Source organism: Littorina saxatilis, linkage group LG17 (assembly GCF_037325665.1).
Source record: "Littorina saxatilis isolate snail1 linkage group LG17, US_GU_Lsax_2.0, whole genome shotgun sequence".
NCBI classification, from domain to species: Eukaryota; Metazoa; Mollusca; class Gastropoda; order Littorinimorpha; family Littorinidae; genus Littorina; species Littorina saxatilis.
Window position 1 is genome coordinate 2,230,196 of NC_090261.1, and position 7,626 is coordinate 2,237,821.

The following is a 7,626-nucleotide window of genomic DNA, read 5'->3' on the forward strand; positions in this document are numbered from 1 at the left end:
GTATCCACACAATGAGTATTCACACAGTGAGTATTCACGCAATGAGTATTCACACAGTGAGTATTCACGCAATGAGTATTCTCACAATGAGTATCCACACAATGAGTATCCAAACAATGACTATTCTCGCAATAAGTATCCACACAATAAGTATTCTCACAATGAGTATCCACACAATGAGTATATATTCACACAATGAGTATCCACACAATGAGTATTCACACAATGAGTATCCACACAATGAGTATTCACACAATGAGTATTCACACTATGAGCATTCATACATTGAGTATCCACACAATGAGTATTCACACAATGAGTATTCACACAATGAGCATTCATACATTGAGTATCCACACAATGAGTATCCACACAATGAGTATCCACACAATGAGTATTCACACAATGAGTATTCACACATTGAGTATCCACACAATGAGTATTAACACAATGAGTATCCACACAATGACTATCCACACAATGAGTATTCACACAGTGAGCATTCATACATTGAGTATCCACACACAATGAGTATTCAAACAATGAGTATTCACACATTGAGTATCCACACAATGACTATCCACACAATGACTATCCACACATTGAGTATCCACACAATGAGTATTCACACAATGAGTATTCACACAATGAGTATCCTCACATTGACTATCCACACAATGAGTATCCACACAATGAGTATCCACACAATGAGCATTCATACATTGATTATCCACACACAGTGAGTATTCACACAGTGAAGCACATCATCATTGTTATTGGCCATTTACTTATAAGTCCGCAGTTGTTATAAAATGAAAAAGTAAATGCTGAAAGCGTTGACTTTGACAGAATTCTAACATCACGTTAAAATGTATTTAAACAAGAAATTCCTCCGAGGTAGGAAAAACACCCCCGTCCTTACCATTCTCACTGCCACCAACTGAGAAGGTTATTTCCCTTTGACCATTAATATGTCCCTCTATAAGTCCTTGTAGAATCTTAATCCACCAATAACTCCCTAACCGTGTGTTTGACTGGTCCCAATTTTTGTAAGGACCGTCTCAGGAATGTATAGAACCTGTTCACTAAGTTTGGTGACGATCGGGCCGTTCATTCTTGAGATCTATATGCGAACACAAACACACAAACAAACAAACAAACACATCGACCGAATCCTATACACCCCTATACCGGGGGTGAAAAGATGAAAGACGACGTCCAATATGAATACGGGTAGTACCGCTGGTAGTTCCGCTGGAAAATAGCCATCTACTCTTTCGCACAGCATTTCATCAATCCACAAACAAATGGTAACAAAAAGACAAATAAATCAAACAAATATGAAAATATGGTATAAACACATGGAAGAAATGAGAAGAAAAAAAAATGAAATACGAAATTAAAATACTTAAACATGATTAGAATAAAATAGTAAAATAAAGTAACACCAATCTAAAAAAAAAATCACAGAAAAGTACAATAAATAAAATCAGATGTACTCCTCTGTTTCGCAAAGCACAGGACAAAAAAGAGCTATTCCCAGGTACGCGGAAACTTGCGATGCCCCGCTGCTGACTTGGTTGTGCTGTCCCCAGAACTAGTGTCTATTCGGGACATCACGTGGTTATTCCAGCGTCGCGGACGACGCTGGTATCTGCGGTCGGGAAAGACTTTCCACGAATTTGCCACAGGGCGCCGCCATGTTTTCTGTGCTCGACTGCGAGCAGACCACAGGCACATTACACCCAAAATTCTTGTAGGCATACACAGACGCAACATAGCATATACAGACAATAACACCCACAACACTTCAACTGCATATGAAAGGAATAAAAATAAATCCGCAAATCAGTCGCGCACAATACACCAGTTAGAAAAACAAGGAGTACCAAAACGGCGTGCAGAAACTAAACTGACTCGGAGACTGAGAAGAAACATTTATCACACGATGTGGATAGCAAACATTAAAATAAAACAGATAAGTCAAGCAAAAAATAAACACAAATATCGAAAACACAATAAACAAAGGTAAAGAAAACAAGTCGCGTAAGGCGAAAATACAATATTTAGTCAAGTAGCTGTCGAACTCACAGAATGAAACTGAACGCAATGCAACGCAGCAAGACCGTATACTCGTGGTCCACCGCTCACGGCATAGGCAGTGAAATTGACAAGAAGAGCGGGGTAGTGGTTACGCTATGCTGCATAGCACGCTTTTCTGTACCTCTCTTCGTTTTAACTTTCTGAGCGTGTTTTTAATCCAAACATATCATATCTATATATTTTTGGAATCAGGAACCGACAAGGAATAAGATGAAAGTGTTTTTAAATTGATTTCGAAAAAAAAAATTTGATAATAATTTTTATATATTTAATTTTCAGAGCTTGTTTTTAATCCGAATATAACATATTTATATGTTTTTGGAATCAGCAAATGATGGAGAATAAGATAAACGTAAATTTGGATCGTTTTATAAATTTTTATTTTTTTTTACAATTTTCAGATTTTTAAGGACCAAAGTCATTAATTAATTTTTAAGCCACCAAGCTGAAATGCAATACCGAACCCCGGGCTTCGTCGAAGAGTACTTGACCAAAATTTCAACCAATTTGGTTGAAAAATGAGGGCGTGACAGTGCCGCCTCAACTTTCACGAAAAGCCGGATATGACGTCATCAAAGACATTTATCAAAAAAATTAAAAAAACGTATGGGGATATCATACCCAAGAACTCTCATGTCAAATTTCATAAAGATCGGTCCAGTAGTTTGGTCTGAATTGCTCTACACGCACGCACGCACGCACACACACACACACACACACACATACACACACACATACACCACGACCCTCGTTTCGATTCCCCCTCGATGTTAAAATATTTAGTCAAAACTTGACTAAATATAACAAAAAGAGATGCTTGCCGACAGTCACAGTGTGTGTGCGTGGTTTGCCGTGTGCGTCAGCGGGGTGTGTGTGTGTGTGTGTGTGTGTGTGTGTGTGTGTGTGCGTGCGCGTGCATGCGTGCGTAGGCTACGTTCTTGCGTGTGTGCGTTCGAATGAGAAAGAAGAGAGAGAGAGGATTGAACAATGAGGTCACGTTCTCTGTCACATGAATACATATACACACACTGAAGGCTACTTCGGACACGAACACTTGCCAACAACTGTGGTTGGACATGCTTTTGAAATGTAATATTTTTTCGACATAATTTCTGGACATACGAATGCCGCTGTGTTGCCTACTGATGTTGCGAATGATGAAGGTTTTGAGTTGACTGACCTTGAGGAGGGATTGCATCAGGCGTTTATCGTCTCAAATTATATCCTTGCTACTTTTCAGGAGTCAACTATTGCCATTCATGGTAACTTGGATAGTCAATGTTTTTATTTGTTTGATTCCCATCAAAGAAACAGAAATGGTAACCATTCTTCAAATGGCGCTGCAGTTTTGATGTCATCAAGTTAATTCCTTTGCAGAATTGATTGATTTTCTCAAAAGCCATTATCAATGTGTTTATCAATTAACACCTGTTCATTTCTGTCCAACTGCAATGCAAACTCAATGTGGAGGAAACAAGGATTCATTACAAACAAGTCATCCCTGTACATCAACAGATTTATGTACCTCAATCAATACTGCTAGTATGAGTGACAGGAATCTAAAAGAAAAAACAACCAAACGCAAATGTACTACTACTTCTACGACTCGTTTGAATGTAAAACAGAAATGTAACACTATCTGTGACAATGACGGTTCTACGACTCGTTTGAAGGACAGTATAGATCGAACCTTAACCCACAACTACGACAATTTGTGTCAGACTTTTTTGAACAGGAAAATATGCCTCTGTTCAACAGTAAGCAAAACATGGAAGATGTTTTTGAAACTTTACAGAAATGTAACACTAGCCTATCTGTGACAATGTTGCTTTTGAATTGAACCCACATTTGTTGAACAGGAGAGAATGTTCCTGTTCAACAGTGCCCAAAACACTGAATCTGACGTTTTTGAATCTTTTCTGTCATCTAACTGAATCTGACGTTTTTGAATCTTTTCTGTCATCTAACCCAATTGCTCATGACTTCATCGATCTTGAACATGCCTACTTTTCAAAGAAAGACAGACAAAAGCGAAATCTGCATGTTAGCCATCTGCCTGAAATGGTCAATGCACTTTTGTAAAATTGTCACAGCTGTTATGCACTTTTGTGAAATGGTCAGTGCTGTTGTGCACTTATGCAAAACTTGGTGCTGTGCTGTTAACATTTGAACAAAATGCATTTTGTTCAAATGTTTAGTGCAACTTGCTACTATATAATCGCTGTATGCGCTTTGTGGTAATAATGCACTGTTGTGAAAAGTTTGCGCTAAATGTTGGCACTATGCATCATTGTTGGAGCACCCTCCTGTAGATGCACCATGCTGAAAAATGTACTTATGAATCAAGCATTGACTGAAATAAACAATTTATATATCCAGCACAACATGCAATTCATTAACTTTTGACCCTAACCTTTAACACTTCCCAAAATAAATCTTTGGTGGACATTGCATCGACGCTGTTCATTTTGAATGAACATTTTTCTTGTTTACTAGGATTGCGATGGCCACTCAACGCGCGTGTTGGTTACACAAGTTATTCCCCTGGCGGCCCATATCTTCGGCGGAATGTGTGGCCAGGAAAGGGTCGAGTGCGTACCTTGTTGATCCGTACAGAAGAGTGTAGAGCTTGTAAGCTGTATGACTCAAAGGGGCATCAGTGTCCTTTCACTAGCAATGACACTCAGTGAACCTTGCTACCTGCCCCAAGAGTGTTTGTGCTGTGTGTCTTTTCTCCTCGTAAGGTCTGGCACTCACCTATGTAACTTCAGCAGGACAGACGACGCACTGCAGATTATCCCAGCCCGCTACACGTTGCGTGAAAGGAAAACAGGTCAAGTACTCGTCATAATCCCTATCGCAGCATCAATAATATGCAGTGCGTCGTCTGTGCCGCTGAAACTGCGCATGTATATTCTGCCCTTAAGAGGGCCAAAGAGGGGCGTCCGCTAGCTATTACAGCGTACTGATCCAGAAAGCGTAGAATTTAAACTCCCATATATCTCAGTTTCAAACACAATATACCCAATTACCCGTGTACCACATCAAAATGGAAGTATCTGAAATAACACGTGTTTTATTCATGTAATTTTTTTCTGCCGGGTTCGACTAGATGGAGGCAACTGAGAGATGTAGACAAGAAGTCAAGCGTATGGTACAGCGCACCTTCGTCTCGACATGATAACTGGAGTACTTTTTCGCCAAGGTTGAAACGTGTCACGTCCACAGGTTTCCTTTTAGCGTTAGGACTTTGAACAAAGCCTCTTTTGTTAAGAAAAGCATTGCAATGACGCGTCCATACTCTGGACATTATTGATAGCTGTGTCTTAATGCACTGTTGGCACTGAATTATTATTTCTAAAAAAGAAGGTCGTAGTAGAGTAACATTTTTAAACTAATGTCTCGTAAAAACAGTCCATTAAAAACAAAATGCAGAGTGCAGCTGGCTTTCAGCCCCCCACCCCCCACCCCCTCATTAACCCCCGACAGACTTCTTCTTCTGCGTTCGACGGTGTTGTCGTAGTAAGCGTAGACATCCGGTCTGCTCCCCGCCTAATGGCCGATGTCTTCCGTCTTCGGGGGACTACGTGGGTTTAAATTTGGAGTGGTCCTTCTCCTTGAGGACCCCCGACAGACATAAGTCACTGTCAGAAAATCTTGGTGCTTGCAAATGAAAAATCCACGAATGAACAACAATAGCTTCTTTAAGATTGTGAAACAGCAAATGAAAAATCCATAAGTGACCAACTATAGCTTCTTTAAGAAGTACTGTAAAAAGTGGGGGTAATATATAATTATATAGCTATATATACACAGTTGGCGACCTCGGCTCCAGAAAACATGCCCTTGTTCTGCTGTAGTCTATGGCTGTCAGGCTGTCAGGGGTGACAAGGCCGATTCACTCTTCACATCAATTTGTTCTTGGCTGCCAGTCACAAATGTGTCCCAAGGACTAGTTCCTAGAGATCACAGAATCGCTTCTCAGTGATCACCCATTCTCAGTAATGAGGTGTAGTTGCTGTCTCCTTGCGGGTGTTTTTTTTTTTAGATACAACTAATGTTCAATCATTTTAAACTGTCGTCACTTACACTGGTTGACAGTACTGCGGACTTCCTGACAGCCACTGGTCTGAGGATTTAGCACGGCCATCAACATCGAACGCAGAAGAATAAGAACTGGTTGACAGCGACTTTCCACAGTAAATACCTCGGACCTTTGAATAATACAAGCGTTACAATCTTGCCTCAATGCCTCAAAACAATACACACTTTACTATTGCCTGGCTGGGGTGATCCAAGTCATGCAACAATCTCACTCAATACGTAAGCAAACTTTAAACGTCCGTACGCGTTTGTAGACTTGCATCAGAGCTTCAAAGTTTCATAAATGAGTGTATTTCAACACCTTTTACACACTAAACACGCAAGCTTGCTGTACATTTACAGAGCCGACTTTGTTGTCAAAAATATAACTGCGTTCTTTTAAACGATACATACGTTACCTATGGTCAACCAGAAATGTTCCAGAAGCCGAGCAATCTATACCTAAAGCAGGATGCGAATGTGTAATGGAGGAAAACATGTCACGTGTTTTCATGGTCACCAGGCTACTCTGTACCGTCAATCAAACTAGACGACGATACATACGTTACTGATCCATACGTTACCGCTCGATATGCAAACACATACATAATGAACGTTGAATTCCAATACAATATTAGTCGAACACAACTAGCACCTCAAGTTGAGTATTGATCTCTGCCTCTTAGCTACCGCTAAGAATTTACAAGGGAGTGTGTGGAATTAGGTTGTCACAATTGTTGATCAATCAATCAATATCAATCAATATGAGGCTTATATCGCGCGTATTCCGTGGGTACAGTTCTAAGAGCAGGGATTTATTTTTATTATTTAATTTTTGTAATGCAATTTTATATCGCGCACATAACTGTGTACATCTCATCATTACACCCCCGGTATAGGGGTGTGTATAGGATTCGGTCGATGTGTTTGTTTCTGTGTTTGTGTGTTTGTGTTCGCATATAGATCTCAAGAATGAACAGACCGATCGTCACCAAACTTGGTGAACAGGTTCTATACATTCCTGAGACGGTCCTTACAAAAATTGGGACCAGTCAAACACACGGTTAGGGAGTTATTGGTGGATTAAAATTATACAAGGACTTATAGAGGGACATATTAATGGTCAAAGGGAAATAACCATTCTCACTGCCACCAACTGAGAAGGTTATTTCCCTTTGACGGGGGTGTTTTTCCTACCTCGGAGGAATTTCTTGTTTTTCTTGGTCTAGTTGCGTGTACGAAGCTGTTGGGCAAAGCGTAAGCAGCTGTATTTTGCTCGGGGTTGACCAATCTCGCACGACCAGAAGTGAGCCTGAGTGCTTCCTCCACTTCTGTGGTTACCTCCTCACATTGCAGTCTTAGCCTTCACCGTGCTTTCTGGGTCGTGGACGACCCAGAGCCTCACAAAATCGTCTTTATCTCTGAAACTATCTGGAGTTT